Source organism: Pan troglodytes, chromosome 17, assembly GCF_028858775.2.
Source record: "Pan troglodytes isolate AG18354 chromosome 17, NHGRI_mPanTro3-v2.0_pri, whole genome shotgun sequence".
Lineage (NCBI taxonomy): Eukaryota > Metazoa > Chordata > Mammalia > Primates > Hominidae > Pan > Pan troglodytes.
In genome coordinates this window covers 55353806-55369667 of record NC_072415.2, presented here as the reverse complement: position 1 = coordinate 55369667, position 15862 = coordinate 55353806, and the positions used below count along the sequence as shown (strand labels likewise).

The window sequence follows — 15862 nt, the reverse complement described above, 5'->3', positions numbered from 1 at the left end:
GTCTATGCTGTACTTGACAGTTGGTAAATAGGCTGAATGAATGAATGAATGAATGAAGACAAATGCTATCATAGGGGAGTTAGCTGGAGTTTGACACTGGGTACATGTAAACAATGGATGTGTAATTTTTAAAGAGGATCATTATTCATTCAAAAATCATAGTATTTAATAGTATGAAAGGTGAAGTGTGTCTCACGTGGGGAACAGGGACTCTGTTTGCATCAGCTGTGAAATGAGATGGACAATCTCAAAGATGTTTCAGAGGCCTTGGAGCAACCCGGAACTGTGTGATGTAAGCTTTGTTAGGTAACAGTTCTTTTACAGAATAGGATTGCAATTGGGAAATATATATCCTATTCCATTCCATAAAATGAAGTAGAAAACAGACTGAATCTAGATGTTGTGTTAATTATTAGTTATTATTATTATTATTATGGAGTTAAGATATCTAATTTAAGATGTCAAAGTTAAGATATGGCATTGATTTGTAAATTCCAGTTCAACAATCTTCTACAGCAGTTACAATAAGCACCTTATTCTTATATCCCTTGCCCCCTTGAGCAAGCTGTTTGTTTTCTAATTGTTCTCTATAACCAGTGAACTTCTATTTTTTGTACCCCTATGAACTTAAGCTAATATTTTCTCCCAGGGAAAGAGAGATTAAAGTTTTCAGTGGAATGCCCTGAAGTCCCAAAGGTAGAATTCCAGGCATCAGCCAAAAGGACAGATAGTCCTGGAGGGAGGGTCAGGGTAGGGAGTTCCTCGAGTTCCAAGATTTACAACTTCCAGCCAAGCATTGGTGGCCGCCTTCACCTCCGGGTGAGACTGGACCTGGCCATGATAAAGTCTGTCAAAGGAAGCAAATTCGGCAAGCTGGATAGCAGCATGAATGTTGATGCAATTTCAGCCTGAGGTTTAATGCCACAATTAAAAGAATAACAAACCCTCCTGCTGAGAAGCCTTTTGGCCACTCTAGACCTTTTAATTCCCATCAGAAAACAGCATGTCACTTCCAAGGGTTACCCACAACAGGGCTTGCTTTGGAGACCTAGAGGCGTAATTATCTATTGGGAGGGGGGAGGCTGAGGTCAGCCTGGCTGGGGCGAGGGTCTGCCCTTTGTGCAGATATTGGAATGTCTCGGAATTCCTGCCAAACTCAATCAGCCAGGGCCACGTCTCATGAGAAGTTACTTCGGGAGGTTATTAGTCTGCCCTGCTGCTGACTCAGGCAGCCTTCCCTAAGCTAACCAGAGGCAGATGAATCTGTGGGAAAAGCTCTGTCTTCATCATGAAGCCCACAAGATGGAGGTGGGCCCTGAGCCCTCTGTGTCCTTCGGTGAGTTGTGCACATCTCACCGAACTGTGCTCCAGGAGAGCAGGGACCCTGCCAGTCTCATTCACCTCTGTGTCCCTGTGCCCAGTTCACAGACAGCACACAGTGAGAGCCTGGAGAGAGAAGAAATAGCTCTCTCTGTCTGCACAGTGCTTTCTCTTCTCTTCTAGATACTGTTCACCTTTCAAGGCTCAAGTTCCACTCCCATGTGAAGCTTTCTCTGCTCACAGCAGCCATTCTGATCTATTTCTTCACAGAGCAGTGTGTCTCCTGGTGCCCCCAACACTAACTTAACCCCCACTGGTTAATCTTGAAGCTGAGTGAGCTCCTTGGAGCCAACACTTGTACTTCTCCCATCTTTACTTATAGCATCAGACACAATGTCTTTCACGTGGCAGAAATCAATGAACAGGAGAAACCTACAATGCTGGAGTGGGAAAGTGCTGCCCAGATCACCTAGGCCAGTGGGTTTCTAATTTTTTTCCTATTAAGCAGCAAAAAGAACCCCGTGTTCTTTTCAAATGAATGATTATGGAATCTCCTCCCCTGCATATAAAAGGTAAGAAGTTTGCTTCTTTGGGTTGAGGAGTGTACAGAGATTCAGAAAGCCCATCTCTTATCTTTCTCTCCCACTCTCGTCCCTGGGGCAGCATTGAAAAATCACAGATCTGTCTAGGACCTTCCTTTTACAAATGAGAAAGCTGAAGGCCAGAGAAATAGAGTGACTTGGCCAGGTTCACATACTTATTTTAGCGGCAAATTTGGGAGGGGGACCAAGGTCTTCAAACTGTTACCTAAGTGACCTTTCCATTCTATGACATTAACTTTTGGCTGAAAGAAAGAGAAAGGAAAGAAAGGAAGAAGGGAGGGAGGAAAGAATGGAAGGGAGGAAGGAAGGGAAACAGTAGTGAGAGGGGGAGAGAAAGGAAATAAAGGAAAAACTATATATTCAATACATCATGGAGAGTTTATTTTCTTCTCTCTGACCTCAGCATCAACACAGCCTTATGCTTGGTATAGCAGAGCTCCTCTCCAGTTAAAAGTTCAAAGATTAAGTTTTGTATGGAGAATTTCAGAAAAGAAATTTAGGTACAAATATTAATGGTTAACTCAAATAGTTATTAATACTAAAACTTCACACTATCAACTTGAGTTCTTACAGTTAGTAATTCCTATAGTTACCACAATGGCTTGGGTATTTGAAGCTATGTTCCATGGATAACTTCAAGGAGGGCATGCAGGCATGCAAAGCAGGCCCTGCTTCATTTACAAGAACAGCTTGTCTGAATCCTTCTTTCTCTGGTTCTGTTTCTTGTGATGCATGGTTTTCTGAAGTACAAACCCAATGATTGCACCAATTTGTTCCTTTGCCCAGGCCTGCTCTCCCGGGCCCGATGTGTCTACATCCACAGGGATGAGTTGCACAGGTTGCCCGAGTGTTGGCTGGGCTATGCGTGCTTTTTGTCTTCCCTTCCTGACTGCAGAGTGGGACCTCCTCTTCTTTTCTAGATCCTGCTCACCTTTCAAGGCTCAAGTTCCATCCCCATGTGAAGCTTTCTATGCTCACAGCAGCCCACGTGCTGATCTCTTCTTTCTCAGAGCATTGTGTCTCCTGGTGCCCCCAATCCGAACTTAACCCCCACTGGTTCTGTTGATTCCTTTGTGCTCCATTTCGCAGTCTACTTAATGAGAAAATGGAAGCCCAGAAAGATTAAAAGACCTGCCCAAGGCCAACCCAGCTAGTTAGTATTAATCAAGCTTAAAACCCATGTTTTTGATGCCAAATTGACACTGTCTACACTCTCTATAATCATTGCTCCTTAAAATTCATTTTAGCTCAGTGAGGCTACAGTCAGTATGACAAAGCAGTTACTTTAAAACCATAATATCCAGATTTCATAGTTGTATTATAAACACTTGAAGTCTTCCATTTTTAATCGTTCATTTGAACAAATATTTATCCACAAACTACTTAGTGTCAGACACTGTTGTCATGCCAGGTACATACTGCAGGCCTCTTTAACGTGTGTGAGTGGTATGCTAAGTCTGCTCAGTCAGCATGTTCTCCTCCACCTATTCCAGGAAAAGTCAGTGCTGTCAGGATGCTTCATGGGGTTCTTATTTTCTTATTATGTTTCAAGAGAATCATTGAACTTGGTACTTGAATTTCTATTTGACAAAATGTGGAACAGGGGAAAGAATGTAGCCATGATAGGTAGAAATAAATTTATTAATATTTCAATTAACATTTCTATGGATATTAATGGATATATTAATAGCCACCCAGTGCAGTATAAGCAAAAGTGAGTTTGTGGTAGTTACTACATGGGTGTTTCCCCATCTACATTTCGAGGGTATAAGTTGGGCTTTACTCATCTTTGTATCCTTCATAGCATGAAAGCTTGCACACATAGATGCTCAATAAAGTTTGCTGATTGCTAGGTATGCCTCTTAATATTACCCTATGCTTACCAAGGAATATAGGTCAGGTCTACGTTAGGATGCTCACCTAATGTAGGCATCCACAGCATTTTCTAATAGATCCACAGCGTTTTCTAATACCTCAAGTTCATCTACAAGGCCAGTTTTACGTGATTTTCTAGCTCTGATATGGTTTGGCTCTATGTCCCCACCCAAATCTCATACTGAATTATAATTCCCAATGTTGGAGTTGGGGCCTTGTGGGAGGTGATTAGATCATGGGGGTGGTTTCTAATAGTTTAGCACCTTTCCTGTAGTGTTGTCTCATGGTGGAGTTTTCACAAGATCTGGTTGTTTGAAAGTGTGTAGCATCTTCCCCTTTGCATGCTATCTCTCTCCTGTCAGTCATGTGAAGATGTGTCTGCTTCTCCTTCACTTTCCACTATGATTGTAAGTTTCCTGAGGCCTCCCCAGAAGCAGAAGCCCGTACGGCCTGCAGAACCATGAGCTGATTAAACCTCTTTTCCTTATAAATTACCCAGTCTCAGGCATGTCTTTATAGCAGTGTAAGAATGGCCTAATACAATTTCCATGATATCATCCTTGGAAAAAATGTTTTTTTCCATCTGCTGGCTGATTCTATTAGTTTGATTAGGACCAACTTTTCAGTTCCAGAGATGAAACTAGCAACTGTAAGTTAGAAAGGGTAGGATCTCTACCTGAAAATTAACATGAATGGCAGAATTTTTCACTATTCCAGGCAGAGCACTCTATGTGTTGGGTGGAGAAGGAGGTGGAGATGTTTCCTTAGTCTGTGGGGTCTCTGTGGAAACTGGGTCCATTTTTGGCTGATCAAGAGAGAAACTTCCTCCACTATGGGTCTGAGTCGGTACAGTAAGAATGAAACAGAGTATCTCATATCCTCAGGTCACCCCAGAGATATGTCTTTGTGTCCCAACTATTTGTGGGGCCACAGCCCTAACTCTTATTGAGAATGCTGGGACATCTGGAGCCAGGCAATAGAGGCACAGTTCATCCACAAATTCTTTATGTATATATGGATAAAATCTAAACACTCTTACCCTTCAACCTTTACATTTGGGGCTACATTCGAACTTCTATGTATCATAGTCAACTTCTGATTACAGTCCTATTGGCCTCAACTAATTTAGAAGGTGGTGTTGTGGCCAAAGAAATGAAGTGCCATTACACAATGGAGTGTGTAGTATCATTCCAATGTAAGTAGCATTAAAAAATATGCTTTGTTCTTGGTATACATTCCCTCTAACTTCTCATCAATACAATGATGCTGGAAATTTCTTTATCACATATTGGGCGATAAGGCTTAAAATGAATGTTTCTCTGAGAAAGGGAACATCATGATTTATACTCACATAAGGTAAATGACAGGTTTGAAAGATTTTGTACAGCAGATTTTGATCCAGAGGCACACAGAAACAGTTAGAAGTAAAATCTGGGGAGAGGGTGGTATATAAGATGAAGATATGCTCCAGAAGAAGTCTGAGTAGAGAACAAGTGTTTGCTAAAAGCTGGCCCTGATGACCTTCAAGGTAACCCCATGATATGAACTCTCAGGATACTGCTTCACTGAGGCTGTGGTGCAGCCACAGAATAGGGTAGCCATTGTTGGTGGCGACATAGGCTAATAGTAAGTTTCTGGGGCCCATCTATTCAGAAGCTTGGTCAACAGAGACTCCCAAAGAATCACTTGCTTGATCACACCCTGAGTAGACAGAACCTTGGATTTACCTGCAAGTTACTGACAGAAAGTACTTGAAAACATTCTGAACTAGCCACGGTACTGGTTGTTGAGAAATGATGTCTGGGAATTCCGCTCTGCCTTCCCACCCTTCCAGCTCCCCCCAATCCAGTAATGGCCTTGTGATCTCATCCTCTAAGACAGATTTTGCAGGCAGAATGAGTCTGATGTATGTAAATCTTGTGCCCTCACCAGACTCTCCCGGGGAGGCTGCCGTGAAGAAAATCTATTGCCCTAATCAATTACCAAACTTCCAAATGAAATAGATTGTTCTCTCTTGCTGGAAGACCATCAAGCTGTCATTTTTCTTGGTAATGAGCAGCAGTGCAGGAGGGGAATTGCACTTTCTCTGTGGCACTGGATGAAGGGGTTCCAGTAAGCAAGGGCTGACCAGGAAAGCAGGGAGTTACCTGCCAAAATGATGGAAAGGCATCTGGAAGCCTCTCTCTCTTTTAAACTGTACTCCAACGAATTTCTCTTGACTCTTCAGTATGCATCAGGCAATTTTCTGGGTATGGCAGTGTAAAATTGAGAAAGGACTCTTCTCCCTGGCCTAGGTATCGCCCATCTGACTTTGATTTTTTTTTCTCCACTCCTTCCATGCTAGTCTGGTTCACTCCTAATTCCTGAGCTATATCTGAAGAGGACAAGAACTCATTTGGGACCCTCACCTCCACCATCTGATGGGGACTGGAATTCATCTGTTGCCCAGGGATGCTCCATGGATATTGGTGTATAGTTCCCAAGCATTTCTCTTTCTGCTGAAATGTGCTCCTGTACATGCATCTGGGCTCCTGCCTTGGTTTACCCGTATAGCATCTTTATTCCAATTTGGGCTTGGAATAGCACCTCAAACTTTAGTCTGTTTGCCTGGGCTCTGCCTAGGTTCCTTCCCTGAGAGCTGAGAGCCCATTTTTCTACCTTCCTCTTTCTTCAGGGTCAATGCCTTGATGCCACAGTCTACCTGTCTTCAAACACTGCTCCTCCTCTGAATATTTTCTTGCCATAGTGCTTTATCTCCTAAAGTGAACTCCCTGGTGTGCAGATGGAGGCTTGAACCCTATGTGGTATCACCAAGCACCTTGGGATCTGTACTCTTCATCCAAAGTACTTTTTATAAGGACCCTTCCAGGGAGCAGTACTTGACACAAATGGAAGAACTCCTATGGGTAGAAATTGGGACACTTGGGTTAGTTTCCTCTTCCCTTTGCATGTAGTTTCAACTTCCTTCTTTCTCAAACACATACACCTGAGACCCCAGCTCATCCTGCAAGCTTTTCCTGGTTATGGCACTTACTCACCTTTCAAGGTGCTCACTTTCCAAATGGAGAGACAGCTAGACATTTAACAGCTAAATATCAACCACTGTGATAAGGTAATCTGTAAGGTGTGTACTAAGGGTGGTGGGAGTGAGCCCAGGGAAGGGATATAATAAAGAACAGATTGCAAGGAGACCTTAAGGGAGGAGTAAGAGTCGACTTAGGGGACAAGGGTCTTCTAGTGGATCCCAAAAGGATCCACTTCTGAGTGATGTCAGAGAGTCTGAAAAATTAATGTTTAAGCTACTATATAAATTCTAGAATTTCAGAGATCCACTGCCCCAAAATATAGAGGTGTATCAATATTCTCCCCATAGGAGCTATAACCTAGTTGGGGAGGAAATTTTCTCACAGAGTAAATAGTGAAATAATAATGTAAGGCTATACATAATAAAGTGCTACTTTAAATAGAAACAAGTGCCAAGGATGTGTCAAGTGCAAAGATGTCTGGGCCAGATAATGCCCCTTGCAGAAGGCTGGGAAAAAAGAAAAAAAAAAACAACAATAAAAGGGGAGTTAACACAGGAGCTAGGAATGGGGACCTTTCTGCTGTCTGCAAATCATATGATGTGGATGGCTGCCCTCTTGGCCTCTGCCCTGCAGAGGACTCTCTTGGATTTTCAGGAGAGGAGGGGGAAAAAGAAGTCTTATTAAAAATAACAGCATTTGGTGTGCATGTGTGAGTGCTGTGTACAGACACATTTAACAGTGCAGCCGCTCTGAGCATTGGCTGGTGGGGAAGAGTCCTGAATGCAAAGTGAGGTGAGTGGCCTTTGCAAATGCCAGCTGGAAATGCTGCTCTGCTATGTAAGCAGGACAAGAACAAGCTAGGGAACTGTCACCTCTCCAAACAAGTTCTCTCAATGATGGGATCAGCTGGCTCTTCTGAGAGGGGCTTTGGGCATCTCTATGCCTCTCTCTTGGTGGGTAGAAACCCAAGTATGGGGAGCATGGCTGAATGCCTTTTGATTCTGCCTCTGGGTGGGGCATTGGCTTAGATCACTTTCGGGAGGCAGGACCCTGAGCAGCAGGCAAAGGGGAAGGCAATATTGTGACATTTCATGAAAGATTGGGCCAGGCTCTCCTCCTGTGGGCACCACTCCACTGGTGGCAGGGTTGGACTGGGGGTACTCCCTGCCTCCACAGTAGGAGCCGCATAGAGGGTCCTGGGAGTATAGGAGAGCCTGGTCTTTTGTTCTATATGCCTTCTCATTTTCCATCAAACCTACGCTTAGTATGGCTTGGGGGCACAGATAAATCACTATAAGTTGCATGATCTTAAGGAGTTTACTTTATCTCAGACAGGCTCATTTTTTTCTCCCCTATCACACGGGAATTGTAATGATCACTGTAAAACACAAATCTATTGTCACATTTAAGTGTGAGAATAATTATAAAAAACACTTAGCACCTGTAAGAAGCCATCCAAAATGCTCACTTCCATGCCCCTAATTTTACAGATAAGAACTCGGAGGCTCAAAGAGGTTAAGTGTCTCACTTGAAGTTGTCCATCAAAGAAGAAACTGAGCCTGGAGCCTGGGAAGGACAGTGAGGAGGTGAGGGAGAAATGTTTGGGGCTTGGCTCTGCCCCTAACAGGGGGTAGGATTATGGGCAACCCCTCCACTCAGATTTCAGGTTCCCCCTCTGTTAGGCAGAGGATGGATGGGATCCTCTCCAAGGTCTCTCAGGTTCTAACATGGAACTAGCAATGCTCCTTTCTCTATGCAGCAGAGGTCCAGTCCGTGACCTACAGAACTCTGCATTCCATAGAGAAGTCACAGTGTGGGACCCTGGGTCAGACATCTCTACAAACAAAGTTCATCGCAATGGAACTTCTCAAGGGCTTTGGCCCCTGGAACCTCCCTCAAGAACCATCCAAGGGAGGCAGGGATGGGGGCCCACAGGGTGCAGAGTGGCGGCCACTTGAGTGGCAGATTGCCGACACCACGTGACCTGGCTTCCCAGTCTCAACTTTTCCATTCTTCCCAGTTTATTTTTCCTTCCCTGTCCCCTCCATGACCCGAAATGCTGTCACAACCATATCTGGGCTTTTCTGTAAATGTCTTTTTTTTTCTTTTAAACCTTGATTGCTTTCATGCTAATAAACTAGAACTGAGGCTTACTGAGACAAGAGAAGTAGGTTTCCCTGAAAAACATTTATGTGTATGTAACAGAAACAGATAGAGACTGAGAAAGAAAGACAGAGGTAGCGAGAGAGAAAACCACAGAAAGAAAACTTATGGAGAATTTGAAAGACAGAGAGACAAGCAGGTATTGATGGCCAGAAAGACAGAGAGAGAGATATATATATATAGGGAGGAGATGACTGAGGTAAATTTAGGCAGAGACAGGGAGATTTGGTCCATCTCCTCTTGTGTCCCTATCTACAAAGAGGGATGTGATGGAAACAGTTGAATCCACAGATGAGTTGGGTAAGACTGGGCAAGGTATCCCATGAAGGGACACATAGAGTCTTCATTTTCCTTCTACTTCTTGGACTCTTCCAAAGGCTTGCAATACCACTGGCTATACAGGAGGCTCCAGGATAGAGTCATGACCATCTGAAGTCCCTGAGTTCGGGGCCATGGGTCCTCTATCCTAGCATTTTGCTTCAGATGGATCTGAAGGTTTGGGGGATGCTGGCATTTTTATCCATGAAATCAACTCAAAGGTCATCTGTCACCCCCCAATATCTTGATAATTTGTAATTCTGTTTACATGTTTACATATTTTTGTCTCATTTGCAAGACCAGTTTGTTAATTCTCTGGAGTAGGCATTTTTGTGTGTGCATGATGCCTTGAACCTAGTAGGCCTTTGATAAAGTCCAGTTGAGGGACTGGGCCTGTGTCAGACAGCTTCCAGTGGCCCATCAGAATGGAGGATTCCAGAAGATTGGGTGACCCATCTAAAGGACACTGGCCATTCTACAGAAACATCTTGTAGAAAGTTGAGCACCCATTAGTAGGCTGGCAAGCAAAGAAAAGATGAAGGCTGTATTAGTCTGTTTTCACACTGATGATAAAGACATACCTGAGACTGGGGAATTTACATAACAAAGAGGTATAATGGAGTTACAGTTCCACATGGCTAAGGAAGCCTCATGATCATGGCAGAAGGTGAAAGGCACATCTCACATGGCGGTAGACAAGAGAAGAGAGCTTGTGTAGGGAAACTCCCCTTTTTAAAATCATCAGATCTCATGAGACTTATTCACTATCACAAGAACAGCATGGGAAAGACCTGCTCTCATGATTCAATGATCTCCCACTGGGTTCCGTCCCACAACACATGGGAATTCAAGATGAGATTTGGATGGGGATACAATCAAACCTTATCAAAGGCCCTGCCCTCTTCCAAATACTAATAGAGGAAGAGAAGAGTCACAGCAAGAACCCAAGTGAAGACTAGCCTGTAAAAAAGTCAACACAGGAAGACTCAGGAGGTCAGCCCCAGCTAGAACATGAGATCTACGCAAAACAATTTTTGAGTTCTGAGATGCCTCTGTTGAGCATGTTGGATGATGGTGTTTCTAAGTATTCCAGTCTTTCTTACCTTTGAGATAAGCAGAGTACGTGGAATCTATTTTAAGCTTGCATTATAGGATTAGAGTGGTACCTGGCAGGCTCTTGTTTGTTCAGGGATATTTGCCCCATTGCCAGATGGCCCCAGATTGCCATGTTTTTCTAGTTGGTTCTTCTTACCTTTTCTCACAGTTCCTATTTATTCCTGTTGTATGTTTCTGCTTCCTTATTTTACTTTGCAGTAAGCAAAGAGAGTCTGATGGGACTCACATGAGGGAGAGTTACAGGGACACTCTCACCATTCTTGTCAACTGGCCAATTTTATTCATTTCTCAAGTAGCTTAAAAGTCCCTTCTTCCAGTAAGATGTCCCAGCTCCCCAAACGGCAGCAGAAGCTCCTCTGTGCATTTTTCTGCCTAAGATACCTACTTCCCTGAACAGAGTTACATGCTCAATAGGCTGCCTCCACCATCAGATTGTATGCCCACTGAGGACAGAGTCTGTGTCCCCACAGATTCTTTAGTGCCCAGGACTGCAGGGTGACAGTGAGTGTTCAATCCATATTTATTTAATGTGGATGTGTGTGACCTGAGGGTCAGCCTCGTCTCTCCCATGGAGGAAAGCACTTCCCTCAATGCTAGACCCTGGTTATGGGGCAGAGCTTACCAAAGACTGATTTCTGGGTGAAGCATGACATGGTGCTCCTGTGGTCCTCTCTGCTCCAGCCTGCCTTGTTTCCTCCTTGTCACTCTCTCATCTGACCTCTGCGCATTGACTTCTCTGCCGGTCATCAAAGCTCTCCCAACTCCTCCTCTTTGGCAACCTGCCCTTGAGTTCAGAGACCACCTCCTCTAGGACCTTCCCTGACTCTACTTGAACCCTTCCCTCCTAGGGTCTGTAGTGCTCATTTCAGTGTGCCTCTCACAGTGGGGACCCGGGGTTATGATGTCATCACCTTGTGTAGTTATAATCTCCCTTTCTTACACAAAAAAGACAACACTGGAGCTGTAGGGATTCATAGACCTTGTTCTGTCCATCTCCTTCAATGTACAGGAAAGGACAGTGAAGCCAGGGAGCTCAAGTGACCTCCTCCAGGGGATACAGCTGGTGAGTGGTGATATCCCCTTGAGGAGGGGGTAAGTCAGGTTCCCCTCAGGGGAGGAAAGTCAGGTCCTCTCACTTTATGTTCGGGCAGATTCCAGTTCCCCTTCATTCCTAGGATTTTGTACACCATGGTACCCTAGCCCAGGGCTTGAATATCAGTTTCTTAGGACTGCTGTGACAAATTACCAATAAACTCGGTACTTCAGCACAAGAAAAATTCATTCTTTCACAGTTCCGAAGCTAGAAATCCACAACTAAGGTGTTGGCAGGGCCATGCTCCCTCTGGAGGCACTAGAGAAAAAATTTTCTGGCCACTTCTGACTTCTGGTGGCTCCTGGCATTCCTTGGCTTGTGGTGGCATCACTCCAATTTCTGCCTGTCTTCACATGCCCTTTGTTTCTCTCTGTCATGTCTTTTTCTGTCTCTTCCATTATTGGATTTTTGGGTCCGCCCTATCTAGGATGATTTCATTTGGAGAGCCTTAACTTGTCTGCAAAAAATCCTTATTCCAAATAAATTCACATTCCAAGGTTCTGTGTAGAACTATTTTTTTGATGGGGCACGATTCCACCCACTACAGCTCGGAATTCAGCAAACACCCAGTTGCCACTGGATTACTGACAGATAGTGGCTCTGCTGGTGTGTGGTCAGGCTAACTGGACAACTAGAAAAAGGCTCTGTGGAGGTGGTTGGGTTTGATGGGGAGAAGAAGGTTGGGTTTTCTAAGTGAGGATAAAGTGAAGGGCAGGTCTCAAAGGCTACTGGGAGCAGGATTCCTGAGAGACTTGAGGACGGGGCCTCAGTTAGTGTGTGAGTCAGAGCTGGGAGGGGTACAGGACTGGACCTGACACCTTCAAGGTCCCCCTGCAGCCTCAAAGCTGGCTGCAGCCTTGAAGCTGGAAGCAGAATCTCCTGCTGGAAGGCTAGCAGACACTTTGCAGTAAGCAGGAAGCGGTGAGCCTCCCTCCCTCAGAACATCTTTTTCAAGAAGGTGCTTCTCTGAAGTTTTCAGCTTGGCCCTCCCTCCCCACCCTAGTTCTGCGGAGAGAAATCCACATCAGAATGGACAGGGTGAAGGCAAGTGGCCCTGTCACACATCCCAGTCAGCTACTTGAGAAGAAAATGAGAGAGGAGGCAAGGCTAGGCTTTGTGAAACGTGTAGGCGGGTCTGTACACAAACATCGGCTCATACAAATAAACCAAACCTGGCCAAAAATAACAGAAAAGGCAACAGATGCTTCCAATTAAAATGTCAGCGTCTCCTGAGAAGCTGAGTTCTCACGTGGTGTGGGTGCTCGGGGGGCCGAGGACTACTGGAAGGGACCACATATGGAAATCTGTTTGCATTATACCATGTCCCAGATGCCACGTAAGACACTGGCCTGACCTTGCAATTAGCACATTGGCTGTTTCTGGGGTGAGGTATGTGGGGATGCAGGGAAAACTCAGAAAGTTGTGAAAGAGTGATTGTTCCTGCTGGGTCCTATAGGAAGCAAGAAACCCAGGAGCATTCTCAGGGAATATTACCCTGTGGGCTCCTCACCCACTCCGTCTTCCCTCTTTTTTGGTTCCATTTTCCCATATTCTTCAACGTCGTTATGAAAGGAAAATGAATTTACATGGATAGCAGGCAGTCTTGGTGGAAAAAGACTGTTAAAGGCTGTCACAAGGATGTGGCAGGGGGTAGGAGGACAGAGGGACAATCCCTGCCCCATCTCCCTGTCTGCCCTTGGTGGTGGTGGTGGTGAGGCATGTAAGACACTGGATGCACACTGGACTATCCAAACAGCCTCTCCCTAGCCTGCTGTACTTCCGAATCCCTCATAAAATTGTTTCTTTCTGATTTGCTTTGCTGTTTACTCATCATAGGTCCTCATTTCCCTTTGATCCTAGAGTCACTTTACTTTTATTTTTCCTTTCCTAACTTTCTTTCTAGCCCCATTGGGTAACTGCTAAGGAAACCAACAAAGGCAGCAACGAAACAGCAGATTCTTTCCCAAATCTCACCATCTCATCAAATCAAGAGGGAGTGTGTATTTGAAAGGATGCCTTATTCTGATAAATGAATCTCCTTCTTCTCCTAGTTATTTTTATTATCATCGCTATTATAATAAAATCCACATTTTATAGCTAAAGATCCAACTAGAGTAATGTCCACAGAAAGGAAGAACAATGGGGAAATTAATAAACTGCATCCTCATTTGTGTTTCTGTAGGGGAAGATGATAATTTGTTGGTTTTAATAAGTTCCTGGATTGAGTTGCTTCCACAGGCTAGTGATGCCAGGCCCAGGTATCCACTGGGTAATGCAAGATGTGTAACTCAAATATTTTTATGTGGATTCAAACACATTTTCATTTCTTAATGGTCACTATTACTGACCAGATAAGAGAAAGACTTATCTACATAAGGCAAACAAATGATTAGTTTGACAACAGAAGCTTAAACAGGATATTAACTAGCAGCCATAGAGATGGGAAGGTTCTGGATGGGAACAGTTATGCAGACAAACCCACAGTATGGCTACTATGTACCAGGGTCCCATCCCTTACCATATGGCTGTGGTCTGGCAAATGGTTCACTGGCAATTCATTACCATATCATTTGGAACTCAGGAGCAAACTGTTTATGATTAGCAAATTCATTATGCTATCCTTGGTACCTTAAGGGGACACTGTGGGCTTTCCTCCCCTGTTGTTATTTTAAGGACATATGACAGGGAAGGAAGAGCCCTCCCTTTTCCAGCTGCCTCAAAGTACTGTTTGCTGGAAAGTTTGCCGGAATCTAGATAGAATCTTTCAAAAGAAAATAAACAAGCAAAAAATCCCTGCAGTCATGAACTGTAGCCACAGCTGGAACTATTGGAACATTCCAGGAGATGAAAACAAAGATTCCCTCCTCCTTCCCTTCCATCTTACTGAGGACACATCAGTCACCCTTGTGAGTGCACTTTAGCCATAGGAAGAGCAAGATCAGAGAGAAATAAGGACTTATGACCATTAGACCAGGAGACAGGGAGCGATGGTTCTGGAAGGGGCTCTGTTACTAACTTTGGGTAAGTCAGCTGAATCTTTGATCCTGAGGTTCAGAATCTGCAAAATAGATAAACTCCTCTCTGTTTTACCTACTTCCAGTGGTGTGGGAAGCATCATGAGAACACGGTCTTTGATGGGGATAATTACTCTGAATCTACCAGGCTGATTAAGCCACAGCAGATCAGCAGGTGAGGTATTGGAGAGATTTATTTTCAAGCCATTAGCAAAGGTAGGCAAGAAGAGAGAGGCACCAGTCTCTCTACTATCAATAGGGTCTGCCCACCTCTGTAATTTAGCATTTTAACTAGAGTTGCCAAGAAAGAGTACGTGGAGCTTTGCATAAGGTGAAAAAGTGGAGATTGTGTCTGAGAACGGACTAATAGGAATGTGTTTTGCAGAGACTAAAGCTTGATGGAATAGTCAAAATTCCTGAAGAGGCAGAAAAGCATTAAGACAGGAGGGTTACAATGGCAAACAGAAAAGGGAAGGAGGAAAAATAAGAACCAGACATTGAGTTAGTCACGTTGGTGTGATTTGTTAAGCATTGGCTGGGGAGGGATGTGGCCGTGCTGAAGGGAAACTTGCTCAGTAAGCACAGACCATGGGATGACCCCACTTTGGTTAATGTACATAATGTGGAGAGACCCCTTGTAGAGCTTGTTCCCTGAAGCCCACCATAGCCTGTTCCCTAATCTCAAAGCCTGACTCTAAGTAAAAATCCCAGGGCTTAGACAAGGGCCCTAATATCCTAAAAACACACACAACAATCAAAAATACTATCACTCCCCTGCAGCATCAATCTGACCTAAAAGAAGCATGCTTGCCACAATCAACATTAATTACACATTTAATTAACTCTCACTTTATTTCCTTCTCAGAATTCCAAGGGTCTCTGGGCAAGACTTTCCATGGACCGCATCTCTGGAAAGAGCTGCCCATGGAACTTTAAAATGATGCCTTCTTCTTGTGATAAATTTCCCTGTTGCAAGCAGTAGAAGCATTACAAAAGAAAATATTTTATTGATCATTCTTTTTTTAAAAAAAACCAGAAATAGGACACATAGGACACACAGGTCCTTATCAGAATCTTGTGGTTTGGAAGAAGCACCACCTAGAAAATCCAGGATCCTGGGTCTGAATTCTGGGTCTGATGCTGATTCATGATGCAACATTGAATGTGTCAGTTAACTTATTTATGTTTCAGTTCTCCTATCTACAAAGTGACTGTAAGGTAAACTTTATTACATTGACTAGATGCGCTGTCACAGAATGTTTCTTGGAGCATAATCTTACTATTCCCAGTGATTGCAGAGGTCCGGAGCTGTTCCTTTGCTTTATGAATGTTAAA

At 44.0% G+C, this 15862-nt stretch overlaps 1 protein-coding gene and 1 long non-coding RNA gene across 2 annotated transcripts in view; one reads left to right on the top strand and one right to left on the bottom strand.

Moving 5' to 3' along the window:
- Window positions 1-15862, bottom strand: part of SLC14A2 (solute carrier family 14 member 2) — a 200011-nt gene that overhangs the window by 165073 nt on the left and 19076 nt on the right. The window lies entirely within an intron of this gene.
- LOC134808602 (uncharacterized) overlaps window positions 11387-15862 on the top strand; it is a 68610-nt gene continuing 64134 nt past the window's right edge. Inside the window, exons 1-2 of the long non-coding RNA XR_010151912.1 lie at window positions 11387-11483; window positions 14614-14702. This is a non-coding gene — a long non-coding RNA (uncharacterized LOC134808602). The remainder of the gene's footprint in view (window positions 11484-14613; window positions 14703-15862) is intronic.